Source organism: Podarcis gaigeae, assembly GCF_964106915.1.
Source record: "Podarcis gaigeae genome assembly, chromosome: 14".
Classification (NCBI taxonomy): Eukaryota; Metazoa; Chordata; class Lepidosauria; order Squamata; family Lacertidae; genus Podarcis; species Podarcis gaigeae.
In genome coordinates this window covers 825,161-843,818 of record NC_139690.1, presented here as the reverse complement: position 1 = coordinate 843,818, position 18,658 = coordinate 825,161, and the positions used below count along the sequence as shown (strand labels likewise).

Here is an 18,658-nt window from a genome sequence, read left to right as displayed (position 1 = left end):
TATGACTGTGGAATACAGTGGTACCTCGGTTTTCGAATGTCTCCATTGCTGAATATTTTGGTTTTCAAATGCCATAAACCCAGAAGTAAATGCTTTGGTTTTTGAACATGCTTTGAAAGTCGAACATGCCACGCAGCTTCCGCTGGGTGTAAGATCCTGAGGCCTAGCTGTCAGCTATTGAGTTTTCGATTTTTGAACGTTTCAGAACTTGAAAGGTGTTCTGGAATGGATTACATTCGAAAACTGAGGTACCACTGTACGGCTATACTGCAGTAAAATCTGAATTTTTTAAGTTTTAAAAATGTAAAGTTTTAATTTAATTTTTAAAAATCTAATTACTTTTAAGTAGATAAAACCAACTTATGTAGGCTGTGGGTCCCAATGCATTTTAGAGCACAGTTTTTCCAAATACCGTGGTACCTTGATTTAAGAACAGCTTAGTTTATGAACAACTTGGATTAAGAACGCTGAAAACCTGAAAGGTGTTTTGGTTTGTGAACTTTGCTTTGGAATAAGAACATGTTTCGCTTCCTGTTGAGTGTGTTCCATTTGTAAATTGAGTCCCCCGCTGCTATGGGAAAGCACGCCTTGGTTTAAGAATGCTTTGGTTTAAGAACCGACTTCCACAATGGATTAAGTTTGTAAACCAAAGCACCACTGTAATAATTTTTAAAAATTGCAGTGAATTTTCAGAGATACAGAAGTCCCCAGCTTCATAGTTGCCATCCACAAGTTGATGACAGGATTGGGGGCATGAAGCTAGCATGCTCATTCCCATCAGTCTCCCTTGGGTGATTAATAGACCGGGCAATAGGCTGCCTGAATAGGGCTATTGAGAATGAATTATCAGTAAAGAACTTCAGATTTCTGCATGATAAAGTCACAAGTACATATTCAGAGGTCTAAATCCTAGCCTTTTGCACTAGGAGTCAGCAAGTTTGTTTATAAAGCACAGACCCTGTTATATTAATGCAGCTGCATTGAAGTACTTTTACAATCAATATCACTCATAGCAACAAACCACTCTAGATTTCATTAATGCAGATAGAGGCATGAGATTTACAAATCAGAAGCATCAACACACAGTAAGAATTTTATTTCCTGTTTCCAATAAAACTATGTTTGTATGTTTTTGGTGATATTGTAGCACACCATTTGTGTAACTGAGCACATAAGGGCCAGTAGTAATTTCACATTCTCCCTGATCTAAACCGCCTATAACATCACTCCCCTATATTTTTAAATTAAAAAGTCGTAAGACTTTATGTTATTGTTACTGCTTTGTAGTGGTTTATAAGCCCACTCAAGCATGGAAGTGAAGTAAACATAAAATATGGCTATGCAGAACTTATGTCAACATGAAAATGATATTCTATGCCCAACAATCCTGTACGTGCCTACTCAGAAGGCCAACTGAGCTCAGTGGAGCTTCCTCCCAGCGGATTACTCCCAGCCAGTGTGGTGAAGTGGTCAGAGTGTAGGACAGGACTGGACAGACCCAGTTTCAAACCCCAATTCAGCTGTAAAGTTCAAGAGGTGACTACGGACTTGTCGTTTTCACTCAGCCTAACTTACCTCATAGGGACGTTCTGAAGGAAAGACAAGGGAAACTGTATGCTAAATTGAGCTCCTTGAAGAAGGCAAGATGCAGTTTTAATAAAATGAATGAGTATAACACGTATGTAGATTTGAGTTGAGAAGTTTAATATCCTTACCCTATGCTGACCTATCCCTCCATCCCCCACAAAACCAAACCAATGGTAACTAATGACAAAATGCTTTTGGCAGAGATGGAGAAGCTGCGGCCCTCCAGATGTTGCACTGCAACTCCTATTAGCCTCAGTTGGCATGGTTAAGAACACCTAGAGATCCACAGGTTCTCCATTCCTGTAAAAGAAGCACAGAACCACTCTGCCCTGAAACCATAGCATAGAATACGATGGAACCTTTAAGAGAACTAGTATGATCTAACTGCACTTCAAGTGGAGACATGGTTGTATCCATGACAGCAAAAAACTGAATAAATAAATTAAATTCAATAACATTGCACACAACATGTAAAATATTTACACAAGGTTTGAAGAAATCTAGAAACTTACACAGAAATTTTTTCAAAGGGAAAAACAGTCACTTAAAAAAATCATTTTAATAGTTATGTATTATTTATAACCAACTCTTCTAGATATCCAATTGCATTCCTAAAATAGAGGAAAGTAACTGCCAGCTAGCTGCTCTCTAAATTCCACAACACAAACACCATTATTTTTAAACAGCCACTCTTAAAAATTGCACACTTTCTATTTAAAGAGCATATTTAATGGCCGTGAACCCCATTTAAGCACAACCCAGTGTCTGGAAAAGCAAAATGTGCTGCCTCTGTTCACACTCGGGCATCTGAGGACAAAAGGCATCAGTGTAAGAACTGAGTGATTAAGGAAGGATTCAAAGTGATTGGTTGCATTGCAAGGGGCCTCCAGGGTCTGTCACCACCCGCTCTTCTGGCAACAGCCCAACCTCACCCTGATGACCTCGGATAAGGTCCTTTAAAGGGGGCTTTCTCTCGCCTGGAAAGCCATGAGGTGGTGCCCAGGCAGCTACCACTTCCTGCAGCTGCTTCTCAGGCACGTGGAATGAAAGGGTGGCTGTTCCTGCGCTCCCCAGCTGCTAGCCAGGTTTTTTACCAGCCACACGTTGAAGAGCTTTGTGCCCACACTGACAAGAAGAAAAAGCAAATACATCCATTCATTTAGCCACGCTTCCTCATCCACTCAAGCTTTCCCTGCCTTCCATTCCTGAGCATTGGAGCTGAAGTGAAAGTGAGCCATCAGGATAGCGACATTCCTGGGATGTTCTCCCCAGGGAGGTTCGTCTGGCATTTTCATTATACTTAGGTGAAAAAGTTCCTCTTCAAAAAGGCCTTTGGCTGTCTAACATCCTCTATTCTTTTAAATGTGCTTGCAGAAAGGGAGGGGGGAATATTGTTTCGTTCTATTTCTTAAAGCATTTTGTGTTTTTATCTACCCGAGATCTACGGATGAAGGGCGGTATACAAATGTAATAAATGATAATGTTAATAACAATGAAGTCCTCTTGGTCTTACTCCCAAGTAATCGGGGCTAGGCTTGCAGGACAAGCAGCTCTCCTCCTCTTCGTCGTGAAAGTGAAGCAGAATTCCAGGAAGAGTGATAATGTTTGGTTTGATTTTATTTTATTTTTAAAGGACCCAAACTCCCGACTGCAGCAACCACGGCCCGCAGGAGGGGCCGCATCACCCTGGGCGAAACTACCGAGGGGGGAAGGGGAACAGAGGCGGCGCCGGTGGCCGCGGAAGCGCCACCGGAGAGAGAGGGAGAGGGAAATCCCGCCCACCCGGCGGCGCCCCATGCCCCCTCCCCGAGGGGGCGGAGCCACAGTGCATCGCGAATAAGCGGGGGGGGGGGGGAGACTGAAGAGAGCCGGCCGGGAAGGGGAAACTTGGGGGCGGGCCAGGCAGCCAGAGCCGCCTAGGATTGGCGGCGCGGGAACAAGAAGAGGGGCCGACACCGCCTTAGTGGCGATGACCGAACGAATCGCTTCCACTCCCTCCATCCTCCCTCCCTCTCCCGCTTTCAACGGATGGCGCGCGCGACACAGGCGCGAAGCCACGCCCCTCCACACACTGCGCGCGCACCAAGCTCCACTTCGCCCGCCCGCCACGGGTCTTGTCAGCGCGCGTGCGCGCGCCCAGCCGCTCGCGCCTTCTGCTCACCTCAGCGCCGCCGCTGCCTCGTACTTGCCGTCCTCCTCGCGCTCAAGGCGCCCGCCACGTCTCGCTCCCCGCCGTTGCCGCTTTCTCCTCAGGCGGCGGGGCTGGGAGCCTCGTCAGGAGCCGAAGGCCAAGCCAGGCCTCCGTCTGCCCGCCCCGCGTCCCCCACACCGAGCAGAGCGGCGAGGCAGCTCGCGGCGGGGGCGCCGCTCGAAGGGAAGCGGGCGAAGGGAAGCGAAGGCAGCAGCGAGGGAGCAGGTTGCCCAGACCAACCGCCTCAGGACGGCCGCCGCCGCCGAGCACTGCCCGCTTCTCTGTTCCTTGGGAAATCCCGCCTCTCCCCTGTCCCCGGGGCGGCCTCCCGCACGGCCATTGGGCGGCGCTGACGCCGCTCGGCCTCCCCGCCAATTGCCGCGCGGCGCTGGCCAGCTTCCGCTGCCTCGATTGGGCGACGGCTCCCAGGAAGGGGATGCGAAAGGAGGGTTGTAGGAGGAAGGGGGAGAAGGCTAAAAAAAATTCCGTATCGGAATCAAAGGCCCGCCCTTCCCGTTCGTCCATTGGATGGCGAAGCACGGCACCAGGCCCGCGGGTGGCCGAGGAAGCCGTCGCTCGAGGAGGCGGAGAGGCAGGCCCCGCCCACCTGGGTGGCTGCAGGAGCCCTTTTGTGGAATGTTTACATCGCGGCTCGTGGCGGCCAAAGCGGCGCAGCGGCCTCGGCAAAGGGCGGCCGCCCGGCCGGCAGGGAAGGAGGGGCCCGTGGGGCGCCCGGCGCGCGCGGGCCCCGGTCGGGAACGCGGCGCCGCCAACACGCCGCAGCGGGCGCGCTTCGAGGACCCCCGGCTGACGCCGCCGCGCGCCAGACAAACGCCAGAGCGCGCGCTCTCGGAAGGAAGGCGGGCGGCCCCGGGGCAACAGGTTGCCAGAGCTACCATACGGCCGCGAAGTAGAAATGCCCGCAAAAAACAGTCGCCGGGAATAATTTCTGAAAATACTGGTGCGCAGAAGGTCCGACAGCTTGGGGTTAGGAAAAACATTTATCAAGTCCCCCTTGTGTTTACGGGGATTTCCAAAGGATTGTTAGCATTCACGTTTCTAGTCTCTGGCAATAAAGAACTGTTGCAATCCTATGCTTTCTTACCTCGGAATAACTCCTGCTCTGTTCAGTGGCCCTTACTTCCAAGGAAACATGTATAGACTTGTACCACCTATTTAAGTCAGTCACAGAATTTAAACTTCACAGTTTGATACCCTGAGAATACTCAATTGGATCTCCTGACTGTTTTCATTGTCACAGGCAACCAACCCCAGAAAATATTGAATTCTTAAAAACATTCAGGACACCTTGCCAGCATCATGAGAGCCAATTCCCAAAGAATTGTCCCAAACCAAGTACTGTACACACAAGACCAGTTGAACACAGCAAGCTGCAGTGTTACATAGAAATTCACAATGATCGCTATAGATCTGCAGTCCAAAAACAAAAACTACTTTGCTTGCTATCTGTCCTCTTTTTAATATATACACTGGGGAAGCACATTTTTAAGCAAAAAGAGAGCCCAGCCACCAAAACAACGCTAAGTATGTTTTAAAAATGTGTATAGTTGGCTTGCAAATGCTCTCCCCCACCCCCAAACTTTAATGCTGGTGCATCATCACACGAGAGATTTATGTACACAATGACTGGTTTGGGAAATTGCAGTCTCATTTGCTCTCACATCAGCTTTGCTTTTTTCCGGAGGTAAGACACCTGCCCATCCTAAACCTACATTCATGTACACCCTCACCTGAACATCCAGTTTAAAGGGTAGCAACACAACCTGCCTCTCCAAGTCAATGATGTATGTCTTGAGTCGCAGTTCTGATCAAATGAAATGCATTATAGAATTGTAGAGTTGGATGGGTCCATGGCAGACTTCTAGTCCAGCCCCTGCAATGTAGGAATCTTTTTGTCCAATGTGAGGCTTGAACCCACAACCCTGAGAGTAAGAGTCTCAGGCTCTACCAGCTGAGCTACCCAGGCTCTGACATGTAGGAGTCCATTCCAAACCTTCAGGTGGCATGCGTTTATAGGCTGCTTTGGTAACAAAAACAACTTCCAGAACAGCAAAATTCTGTAAAGTACAGTTTATCTATCCGTGTATATTTTTTATTTTTTATTTATTTATTTCATTTACGGTATATACCACCTTCTTCCAAGGAGCTCAAGGCGGTGTATGAAGTTTGTAACCACTGCATTAAACCAATGATTTTCCAGCTAGGAACTCCTTAGAAGAGGGCATAATGTTTCTGATGCTCCCAGTGCCATGAAAATATACTCAGAACTGTGTGTGAGTGAAAGTATCAAAAGGCGGGGATCAATATGTGTGTTTCTCTACAAAAAAGAGCACAGGTGCAGCAAAATGCACAGACCACCAGTCACTGGTACGATGAACATTCTCTCCTGCTATGTGGGTCTGGTTCCATGTCTTAATGCATCCTCTTGCCTATTTATGTATACATATACACACTACAGATGCAAAAGAAAACAGCCCATCTACATTATGGAATGGCAGAAACCACAGAGCAACAAGAAGAAATGGAATTAGGCAGCTCACTACATCCATGGCCTACCAAGCTCAGTCCTGTCCACGGACGAGCAGCTCTCCAGGGTTTCAGGCAGGGAGATGCCAGGGACTGAACCTGGTGTCTTCTGTGAGCAAAAACAGCAGCTCTATTGCTGAGCTACGGTCCTTCCACATTTGCATGCTCCCCAAAAAATTATTCTTGCAACTGCATCTTTTAGGGACTTGTTGAGCTGCTTGACATAGAATGGTCAGAAGCAATGTTTTTTCTGGGGGTATTCAAGGATATGCAGTACTGGCACCTATTTTCTTTTTTTTAAAAGCACTGGTCAGAAGGGAAATGGGCTAGCACCCAAATCAGGGAGAAGTCTCTCCCACATGTGATTTCATGCAAAGCTTTGGTCTGAGAGAACCAAGGTACAGCTGTAATGGAATGGAGTATCCCGAGAGAAGGCATGGCTGGCTAGAACAGTGTTTCCCAACCTTGTGCCTCCAGCTGTTTTTGGACTACAATTCCCATCATCCCTTGCCACTGGTCTTGCTAGTCAGGGATGATGGGAGTTGTAGTTCAAAAACAGCTGGAGGCACAAGGTTGGGAAACACTGGGCTAGAACACTGAATACAAGCACTCCACAAGACACAATTACATTACAGTTCCTGCTTAAAAACAAGAAGTGATTGTTTACTCCCCTAACCTAATGCTGTGGATATAGCATATCTTGATTTTAGTAAGGCTTTTGACAAAGTCCCCCATGATGTTTTTGCAAGGAAGCTGGTACAATGTCGGTTGAAAGAAGTATCTGTTAGGGGCATTTGTAGCTGCTGACCAAACCCGAAGAGTACTCCTTGTCATCCTGGGGAAAAGTAACAAGAGCTGTTTGACAGTGGCACAGACTTCCTCAGGAGGTGATGGACTCTCCTTCCTTGGAGGTTTTTAAGTAGAAGTTGGATGACCGCCTGTCATAGATGTTTTTGCTAAGATTCCTGCATTGCAGGAGGTTGGACTAGATGACTCTTGGGGTCCCTTCCAACTCTGCAATTCTAGGATTCCACCCAGCTGTCACCAGTATTAAACTCACCCACTCCTTCCAACAATGATATCTGGGCCAGATCAAAGGGCAGGAAGGTGACACAGTCTCTGCTTATGCCCAAGTTCATCACAGCATACATGAGAGGAGGCTGCTTCTTGGATTTCAGATCCACTATTTGGGAGCATGATTTTATCCTGGAAGCAGCAAACACAAGCATGGCCCAAGAAGCTCCAAAGTGGTGCATCACCACCCAACAAATCCCATAATTGTGAAGATGGCAGCCACACATGCTCAGAGCATTGCTTGTCCACACATTTTCCCACATGGATAAAGCTACTAGCAATTAAGCCGCTTCCGTCACCAGGAACACCTCCGACTTGCAGCTGCTGCACAGCAGACGTTCACATTAGCCTGACTCTTAAAAAAAAAGAAGTAAAAAGAAATCAGCCAACATGACTGGGCTTGAATTAATAGAAACTCTGTCCCTCAGAAGACGGCGCCTAAGCTAAATGTGGGGAAATAATTATATTCACTTAGCTGGAAATCTCTAGGATTTGATTCAGTGTGATGGCTTTAAAAAGGTAGAGAAAAATGGACTAATTCATGGATAACCAAGTCTGCCATCAGTGATTGGCCACATTAGCTACATAAAACCTCCACATCTAAAAGCACCTGTGAGTATCAGCTCCTGAGGAGGACCACTGCTTTCATGCCCTTCTCATAAACATGACAGAAAAAGCAGATCGACCCAGTGTTTGAAATTAGCCAGGCACATTTTGCACCTGGCTTTCAACCACTTGCAACCAAGTGAAGATGCCTGGGTGCCAGGATGGCACCTGTCATCTTAGTCATCTAGGGATCATTGGCTCTGAACTGTTTTCACACACTAATATCCCATTTTGTAGAATTCCGTTTTATCTGCAAAATCAGAATGAATTTCTGGAACCAAATTGCTTTTTCTGTTCTGCCTGAACAGGGCGGAATAGGCCAATATATATGCAGACTGTCCCTCAATCAAGTGACTTTTCTTCTTTAAGTTCTCCAAGCTCTTAACCTAGCTCAAGGTTGGCAGTGAACTAGCCAGATGGTTAACTGAGAATCATAGCCAGCCCATCATATGAAAAATAGGACTTTAGAGCCATCTTGCCCACAAAATGGCAACTATACATTCCGTTTTGGTGACCACAACCTTGGTTTAAGGCAGTGGTTTTTCAGCAAGTGTGCCATGGCACTCCGGGGTGCCTTGATTAACAGTCAGAGGTGCCGTGGGCAACACTGCCCTCTGTCCCTCCCTCCTCTGATGCCCTTTCATGTCTCTGCTGCCCAAAGGCTTGCACAGCTGTTTGTTGCAGCAGCCCTGGCTATTTGACACCTTGGTTGTCTATCTAACACTATTGAAAACACTGGTCCAATTCTGTGGGGGAGTTTCTCCCAAAAGCTGTGTTCTAGACCAGAGCTTTCAAAACTTTTCATGTTGGTGACACATTTTTTTAGACATGCATCATTTTGTGACACAGTAATTCAGTTTTACTAGCAAACCGGAGGTTAAACTAACCTCTTTCCAGCCCCAGGAGGAGCGCAGGGAGCATTTGTGTGACACACCTACACACTGCAGCCAGCACAATGTGTCATGACACACACTTTGGAAAGCTCTGCGCCAGACAGTTGGGATCCAGACTGAGGAAACCTACATCCAAATCCTTACACAACCATGAAATTCACTGGGTGTTACCTCAGCCTGCAATGGCATCATTGTCACACAACAGCTATAATAAAGTTCCGAAGGTAGGGAAGACACGGATGAAATAATATTGTCCCACTGAAGCTTGTTTAGTTCTCCTAAGTAACTTTTGCCCCAAGCTCTTGATGTTTTATTGCCTCCCTGCACCGTACCGGTTCTGACACCCCAACACCACCAAGAGGAAAAGGAGATCCTTCAAAATTTTGCAGGCAGCAAAAGAAAAATGCTGAAGTCTGAAAGAGAGAAAGAGTTACGTATGATTGTCAAAGACCAGTGGAGCAAGAGTAAAAACCACTTCCTGTTGAGATCAAGGAGTTAAAAAACAACTTGAAACCTACCACTTGAACTTAACAGGGTTGGATTTGACTCCTCATAAAACAGTCCTCTGCTTTGATTTACAGACTGAACTCCAGGAGAATTTACTGCCCCTAAAGACTAGAAAAGATTGCTTTGAAGAACAGAAGACACGCCATGCTGGATCAGGCCAAAGGCCCATCCCGTCCAGCATCTTGTCCTCCTCGCAAGAGCCACCCAGATGCCCATCAGGGGAAGCCCACCAAAAGGGCATGAGGAGCACTCGGTTCACCTGCAAATCCAGGTAACTGATATTCAGGAGATGCCGCCTCCAAGAGGGTCATTGTAATGGTCATTGTGGCTACTAGCTACTGAGAGCCTGCTCTTCCCCGAGTTTGTTTAAACCCCTTTCCTTTGCAAAGCCTCCATCCAAGTTGCTGGCAACAACCCCCCACTCAGCCACAAAGCTCCCCGGGTGACCTTGGGCCAGTCACCTTCCTCACTAGGTTGTTGTATGGATCAAATTAGGAAGATAACCATGTACAACCACCTTGAGCTCATAGGAAGATAAAGGTGGCATATAAATGCAGTACATAAATAAACAAAGTGTGCTGTGTGAAAAAGTCCTCTGTCTATCCTGAATCCTCCAACATTTGGCTTCATGGGACAACCCCACTGGGTTCCACTTTCTCCATGAGATGCATAATTTCATATACAGCCGTACCTCGGCTCCCGAACGCCTTGGGATTCTAACGTTCGGGCTCCCGAATGATTGAAAACCAGAAGTGAGTGTTTCAGCTTTCGAACGTTCTTTCGGAATCCGAGCGTCCGCTGGGGTTTCTGCAGCTTCCTGCAGCCAATCAGAAGCCGTGCTTTGGAAGCTGAACATTTCAGAAGTCGAACAGACTTCTGGAACAGATTCTGTTCCACTTCCAAGGTACGACTGTACCTCTATAATATGCTCCCTAATACGCACCTTCCCCCACGAACCCCCAAATGTTGCAACCTCCCCCATAAGGGAGTTATCTGCCAGGCTTCGTATTATTGTTGTTGTTGTTTTAAAGCAGCCTTATGGGTGAAGACATGCCTCACCTAGGAGCCAAGGATGACAGAGACTCGGGTGTCCTGGATCTGGTGAGGAAACACAGGGCCCTGCAGGCAGGACAAACACTGAGGGGGAAATGAAAGGCGCCCACAGCATTCAAAGGTATTTGGCATTCAAGTCATGATGGAAGAAGCGACCAGAGCAACCAGCAAAGCTGCCTTACATTAAGTCAGACTGTGGGTCCACCAGCTCAGCGGCTCCTCAAGCATCTCTCCCTGCCCTTCCAGCAGATGCCAAGGATGGGACCTGGCCCTTCTGCATGCAAAGCAACTGTTCTCTCCAGGAACAACTTTTAATCCAGAGCCCCCAAGACACACAGGCAGAAGCCACAATGTTCAACAGCCTCCACCCCTTTTTCTTGTACAAGGAGGAAGATGTGTCCTAGCCCTCCCTGAGGTTCTGCACAAGGCAGGGTGGAGAGATGAGCTTTGTTGTGGCAGCTCTTGCAGGAAGGTGGCAGAGAGTCCCAGATTCCTCTTCTGAAAGGCAAAAGTGCCCGGAGCTCTGCTCCATCCCACCCCAAGCCCATCCGTCTCTGGGCATCCCACAAGCTTTCTCCCTGGCCTCTGGGGTTCCTATACCTGCCCTAAATCTGGATGCTTCCTATCTTTGCGACAGTCAATAGTGAATCTTCCATGGCTCTAACTAACCCCCACCCATACCATTTCTACTCCAATGGGCAAAGAGAGACGCTATTTGAGCCAATGGTATAGCAGAACTGATGGCGAGAGAAACCGGCTCTGCTTCTACCTAGCCTTCACCAACCTGGCGCCCTCCAGATGCACTGAACTATAATTCCCACATAGTTCCATCTGGAGGGTGCCAGGTCGAGGAAGGCTGAAGTACCTGCGATTCCACAGGTCGGATGTTCCCTTTCTGTTTCCTAGAGGCACAAGAGCAGCCCTGCAGGATCAGCCACTGCACCGGACGCCGGGCAGCCAGATTCCTCTGCAGATGTACTGCTTCTGCACATGGAGGACTCAACGGCCTTTGGCGCACCGACCCCTCGTGCAACTCAAGCCTGCCGAAATGTCGCGAGGGAGCACGATCCCTGGGGCCGGCTCCTTAGATCGCTCTTATTCTACTCCTCCCCTGCAACCGAATTTCAGTTTCACTTCCGGGATGCTTTCAAACAGCCGTCACCTCCCCCCCCCCAACCATAACAGGGAAGGAGGCGGAGCCCGTTTTCCGCCCTGCCCCAATCCGCTTCAAGGAGAAAGGCGCGCTCCCTCGCCGCTCCCCTCGGGAATTACGAGTCACATTCTTGACCAACGGCACGATCCGAATTGCGGCGGCGCCTCCCCCGCCCTGGAAGCCCGGCCCTCTTCGACGAGATGGCCGCGGGAGGGGCCATCCCGGCCAGAGCGCGGCGTCCCGCCTCCAAATCCACGCACTTCGGGGGGGGGGGGGAGCTGCCCGTCAAAGCTGCGCCGTAAACAACGGAGGCCGCCGTCCCTCTTCCTGCCCAGCCCCGCGAAACGCAGCGCCGTCTACTCCCGAGCAAACGGGCGCGAGGGGAGGGGAGAGCAAGACCTCCGAATGGGCCGCCCTCCCGCCCGCTTCTCTTCCCGTTGCCTTGGTTGTTTTCCCAGCACCCCGTTCACACGCACATCCCAAAAGCAGCCAAGCCCAGCGTATGATTTAAGTGATTAAAAAAATAATAGGGAGTTCCCCTCGGCAATCGCACGCCAGCCAGGTTTTTGTGGGAGGTTTTGCGCCTCCTCCCGTTGTGGGAAAATCGGGACGCCACGTTAAAGAGACTCCGTTCCCCCGCGGGAGCGGGAGAGTTAATGCGAAGGCGGCCGGCGGATCTGGCAAGCGAGCCACCCAGAAGCCAGCCGCGCGAGGAGGAGACGAAGTGCCACAACTCCGCGTTAGTTGCAAGGGGGGCGCCCGCCAGGCGAGCGAGGCGCGCCATCCCGGCACAGGCGCCACCGGGGAACCCTCGCCCGCCCGCCCGGCAGCGAGCGAGGATGGAGCGCGGCGGAAAACGAAATCGGAAGCGAGACTTCCCCGCGGGGGGGGGGGAGTAGTCGCGGATCCCCGGACACGCGACACACGCGCGATTGGGCCACAGAATGACGCTCCCCGGCTAGTAAGAGCCGTCCTCCCGCCCCGCCAGGAAAAGGGGCGGAGGGAGCAGCGTCGAGACCACATCCGGCCCGGGAGCCGGTGCGCGGCGGGCTTCCAACTCTCCCCGCCGGCCCGAGGCCAGAAGCGGGCGCTGTAAGCCCGCCCTTGCCCCTCCGTCCCCCGGCAGCGCTTTTGCTTCGGGGGAAAGAGGGGCGAGGGGGGCGCCGAGAGGCGGAGGGTCCCTCGCTCCTCCCTCGGCCGCTTTGGGACAGAGCGGAATCCGGAGCCGCGCCGGAGAGAAGGCGCCGCGCCCGGCGGGCGGGCGAGCGAGCCAAGCCCCCGCCGCCCTCCCCACCCACCTGGCGGCCCGGCTCCGCAGCCCCTCCCCCGCCATCCAAGGCCTTCCGAACTGGCGCGCCCCCCGCTTCCCAAAGGGCACCTCGGGGCGACGCGCTGGGAAGCAGCTGTTACATACCCTCCAAGCCGGACGAGGAATCCTGAATGGGAGGGAACGCCCCCCGAAGCGGATTGGCTGCTGGCGGAAGACTCGCGGAGGTTGGGGCGGGGACTGATCCGACACAGTTAGGCCACGCCCCCGGAGCTCCCGGGCTCCGCGCGGGAAGGTGGCTTCCGGCCGGTGAGCGGCCGAAGGAGCTCCGGGAGGCCCCTGGGCTGCAGAAGCGCTTTCCCGCCTGCTCCAAGGGATATGTCATCTGCATATCTGAGGTTGTTGATATTTCTTCCGGCAATCTTAATTCCGGCTAGGGATTCATCCAGCCCAGCCTTTCGCATGATGACTTCTGCATATAAGTTAAATAAGCAGGGAGACAAAATACAGCCTTGTCGTACTCCTTTCCCAATTTTGAACCAATCAGTTGTTCCATATCCAGTTCTAACTGTAGCTTCTTGTCCCACATAGAGATTTCTCAGGAGACAAATGAGGTGATCAGGCACTCCCATTTCTTTAAGAACTTGCCACAGTTTGCTGTGGTTGACACAGTCAAAGGCTTTTGCATAGTCAATGAAGCAGAAGTACCGTAGAAGTCTTTCTGGAACTCTCTAGCTTTCTCTGTAATCCAGCGCATGTTTGCAATTTGGTCTCTGGTTCCTCTGCCTCTTCTAAATCCAGCTTGCACTTCTGGGAGTTCTCGGTCCACATACTGCTTGAGCCTTCCTTGTAGAATTTTAAGCATAACCTTGCTAGCGTGTGAAATGAGTGCAATTGTGTGGTGGTTGGAGCATTCTTTGGCACTGCCCTTCTTTGGGATTGGGATGTAGACTGATCTTCTCCAATCCTCTGGCCACTGCTGTGTTTTCCAAATTTGCTGGCGTATTGAGTGTAGCACCTTAACAGCATCACCGTTTAAAAATTTTAATAGTTCAGCTGGAATATCATCACTTCCACTGGCCTTGTTATTGGCAATGCTTTCTAAGGCCCATTTGACTTCACTCTCCAGGATGTCTGGCTCAAGGTCAGCAACCGCACTATCTGGGGTGTATGAGACATCCATATCTTTCTGGTATAATTCCTCTGTGTATTCTTGCCACCTCTTCTTGATGTCTTCTGCTTCTGTTAGGTCTTTTACACTTTTGTCTTTTATTATGGTAATCTTTGTACGAAATGTTCCTTTCATATCTCCAGTTTTCTTGAACAGATCTCTGGTTCTTCCCATTCTGTTGTTTTCCTCTATTTCTTCGCATTGCTCGTTTAAGAAGGCCTTCTTGTCTCTCCTTGCTGTTTTTTGGAAATCTGCATTCAGTTTCCTGTATCTTTCACTATCTCCCTCGCATTTTGCTTGCCTTCTCTCCCCCGCTATTTGTAAGGCCTCATTGGACAGCCACTTTGCTTTCTTGCATTTCCTTTTCATTGGGATGGGTTGCTGCCTCCTGTATAATGTTGCGAGCCTCCATCCATAGTTTTTCAGGCACTCGGTCCACCAAATCCTTAAACCTGTCCCTCACTTCCACTGTGTATTCATAAGGGATTTGATTTAGATTGTATCTTACCGGCCCAGTGGTTTTTCCTACTTTCTTCAGTTTAAGCTTGAATTTTGCTATAAGAAGCTGATGATCTGAGCCACAGCCAGCTCCAGGTCTTGTTTTTGCTGACTGTATAGAGCTTCTCCAACTTTGGCTGCAGAGAATATAATCAATCTGATTTTGATGCTGCCCATCTGGTGATGTCCATGTGTAAAGTCGTCTCTTGTGTTGTTGGAAAGGAGTGTTTGTGATGACCAGCTTATTCTCTTGACAGAACTCTATTAGCCTTTGCCCTGCTTCGTTTTGATTTCCAAGGCCAAACTTGCCAGTTGTTCCTTTTATCTCTTGATTCCCTACTTTAGCATTCCAATGCCCTTTACGGGTTTCTTGCCCACAGTAGTAGATATGATGGTCATCCGAACTGAATTCGCCCATTCCTGTCCATTTTAGTTCACTGATGCCCAGGATGTCAATATTTATTCTTGCCATCTCATTTTTTACCACATCCAACTTACTCAGGTTCATGGTTCTTACATTCCAGGTTCCTATGCAATATTTTTCTTTACAGCATTGGACTTTCCTTTCGCTTCCAGGCATATCCGCAACTGAGCGACCTTTTGGCTTTGGCCCAGCCGCTTCATCTGTTCTGAATCTACTTGTACTTGTCCTCCGCTCTTCCTCAGTAGCATGTTGGACGCCTTCTGACCTGAGGGGCTCATCTTCTAGTGTCATAATTTTTATATGCCTGTTGTCTTTGTCCATGGAATTTTCTTGGCAGGGATACTGGAGTGGATTGCCAGTTCCTGTTCCAGGTGGATCATGTTTGGTCAAAACTCTCCACTATGACCTGTCCATCTTGGGTGGCCCTGCACAGCATAGCTCATAGCTTCTCTGAGTTCTTCAAGCCCCTTCGATCCATGAAGGGGCTCACACTCATAACAAATAGCAAAGGTCTCCAAAATACTGGCAGACACTAGAAATGTTTCAGCACAGATATTAGCATCTTTCCCAGAACCCATATCTGAGAATGAACAGTAAAATTAGTTCAAACAATTGTTTTACTAACTAAGCAAATAAAGGCATATACAGTATTTTCATTGAAAAAACGGATCAATGCAGCTCAAAGCATTGCAGGGTTGGGGAGGAGCACAGCTAAAAGTGTGCACAGCTTTAATTTAACGTTTGTGTCTATGTCCAAAAACAATTCTTCCAAATTAACCTGCTGAAAGAAAGGTTGGTTTTTATGCAAGCATCTATACCTGAACACTACAATCTTAAACCTCTTTAATTACTTATTAATTGTTGTGCCTAAAAGACTTCAATATACAGCAACCATACTCAAATTGTCAAAATATAACAGTGAAAACTCTAATCAATGTTTTAGATATTAGGCAACTTCCAGAGGGAAAAGCCATTGCAGTTGCAACATGAAATAAGAGTCTTGTGATATCTTAAAGACTAACAGATTTATTGTGGCACAGGTTTGCAGATAAATGAAGTGTTATCCTCAGCTGGCAAACAGATTAGAGTAGATAAGAGAAAGTATAAAGAATAACATCACGATGTGCGATATATTGCCAGGTCAAAAATTATTAAATTATTTTTTAAAAAAATTACTTAATCCTTTTTTCGATACAAACAACAACCGCAAAAGACACTTCAACAAAAACCATAATATCAATAATAACACAATTTGACAATTCAGATTTAAATACAATGATATACCTATTACTGCAGATGCGGATGATAATGATGGACTAGAATTGACCAAATATGGATTACTAGAGGAATGGCACCAAAGATAAAGAAAGTGGAAATCTGCCCAAAAACTTGCTCCGACCATAATGCTGTAAGGATGGAGATGAAGCAAATAACAACCGGTTCCTTCAGATGGAGGATGAATCACACCTTATTTAGAGATGAAGAAGTGTATAAAAAGGCCCCAAAAACTTTGAGAGACTATTTTGAAATAAACATGAACACCAATGTTGAGTCAAGAGTAATCTGGGACGCAAGCAAAGCTGTGATGAGAGGGTTTTTGATACAACAGAATGCAATAAAGAAGAGAGGCCAAAATGAGAAAAAAGATAAAATTTTGAAGAAAATAAAAGAAGGGGAGAAGAAATTGAGAGCAAAACCAAAGTCGCAGGAGATCCTGAGAGAAATAAAACTATATCAAGTACAATATATGGAACTGATGAATCAGGAAATAGAATGGAAAATTAAACAAATGAGACAAAAGACATTTGAATCAGCGAATAAATGTGGGGAACTGCTGGCTTGGCAAATGAAAAAAAGACAAAAGTTAAACACCATTACAAATTTAGAAGTGGAAGGAAAGAGCATACATAATCCAATTGAAATTAAAAATTGCTTCCAGAGGTACTTTAAACAATTATACTCACAAGGGCCACAGAAAGAAATGGATATTGTCAGGGAACTGCCATCGGAGGGACAGGTGGTGGAGAGGCTCCAGGAGAATAGGAGAGACTCTACAGCAGAAGAAGGAACCAGTAGGGGGAGAGCAGGAGTTCCAGCAGAAAGGGAATCGGGGGAGAGGCTCTGGGATACTTCTAGTGAGAACAGTGAGGAGGTAACAAGACCCCCTTTAGCAACCTCCACCCCTCGCCGGAAGCTGTCACACAGAGAGTCCAGGAGGCGCATGTCCGTCAAACAACTTTTATGTTGGAGTAAGTTCCGTAGACGCCCACTGTCGGATTCTACCAGCGACTGACGGAGTCATGCTTTGGGGGCTCCGTTAGTGCCTAGGTTTGGGTGACCAGCCAAACCCCAGAGGGATCAAGCTTTTACGCACAAGCAGCTCATTATCCCATCACAGATATAGACCAATTTTTGAAGACAAATGGATTACAAAAAATCTCTCAAGAAAGTAAATTAATGCTGAATTATAAAATATCTGAACAGGAAGTAGAAGGTGCCATCCAAAATATGCAACTAGCCAAATCTCCAGGACCGAATGGGCTGACTTCCAGATATTATAGATCTTTGAAGGAGTGGTTATTACAACCCTTGAAGGAAGTCTGCAATGAAATATTGGAAGGGAAAAGGGCACCAGAGTCGTGGAAAGAGGCATATATCACACTTTTACCAAAAACAGAGACTGAAAAGACTCAAGAACTACCGTCCCATATCGTTATTAAATGTGGATTACAAAATTTTTGCTGACATTTTGGCCAAGAGATTGAAAAAAGTATTGATGGAAAAGATTCACAAGGACCAAGCGGGCTTTCTCCCGGGAAGACATTTGTCTGACAACTTGAGGAACATAATCAACGTTTTGGAAAAGCTAGAAGTGAATATAAACACTAAAGCAGTTCTGATATTTGTAGATGTGGAGAAAGCTTTTGACAACATCTCTTGGAGTTTTAGGAAAAAGAACCTACAGGGGATGGGGGTAGGCCAAGGTTTTGAAAATGGTATAGGTGCAATGTACTCTGATCAAAAGGCCAAACTAATTGTAAATAATGTGGTTACGGAAGAATTTAAGATAGAAAAAGGGACACGACAGGGGTGCCCAATTTCCCCATTGCTTTTTATATCGGTCCTGGAGGTCCTGCTGAACATGATTAGAAGTTGGTTAAAGGTATACAGGTCGGAGCCAAACAGTACAAATTGAGAGCATTTGCAGATGACTTAGTATTGACGTTACAGGAGCCAGAATCTAGTACTAAAAGGGTTCTAGAACTAATTCAAGAGTTTAGTCAAGTGACAGGTTTTAAATTGAACAAGTTAAAAACTAAGGTCTTAGAGAAAAAATTAACACCGATTGAAAGAGAGAGGTTTCAGAATGAGACAGGTCTGACTGTGGTTAAAAAAGCGAAATACCTGGAGATTAACATGACAGCTAAAAATGGGAACTTATTTAAAGATAATTATGAAAAATGTTGGACGGAAGTGAAAAAAGATTTAGAAATTTGGTCAAATTTGAAGCTTTCCTTGTTGGGTCGAATTGCAGCTATAAAAATGAATGTATTGCCTAGAATGTTGTTTTTGTTTCAAACTCTGCAAATTGTGGACAAGATGGACTGTTTCAAGAAGTGGCAGAAAGATATTTCTAGATTTGTCTGGCAGGGCAAGAAGCCCAGAATAAAATTTAAGATATTAACT

The 18,658-nt window shown here is 47.5% G+C and overlaps 1 protein-coding gene across 7 annotated transcripts in view; it reads right to left on the bottom strand.

Annotated features, from left to right (window-relative positions):
* The window catches only part of SIN3A (SIN3 transcription regulator family member A), a 61,911-nt gene extending 48,861 nt beyond the window's left edge, over positions 1-13,050 (bottom strand). For 2 of the 7 annotated variants that reach the window (XM_083712163.1, XM_083712166.1), the window contains exon 1: positions 13,026-13,050. The gene's annotated coding sequence lies outside the window, so the exon portion shown is untranslated. Of the gene's footprint in view, positions 1-3,021; positions 3,600-3,748; positions 4,439-10,640; positions 11,592-13,025 lie in introns of those variants that run through there. The other 5 variants (XM_083712168.1, XM_083712162.1, XM_083712165.1 and 2 more) reach the window with 5 other exon arrangements.
* Positions 13,051-18,658: the final 5,608 nt, after the last annotated feature.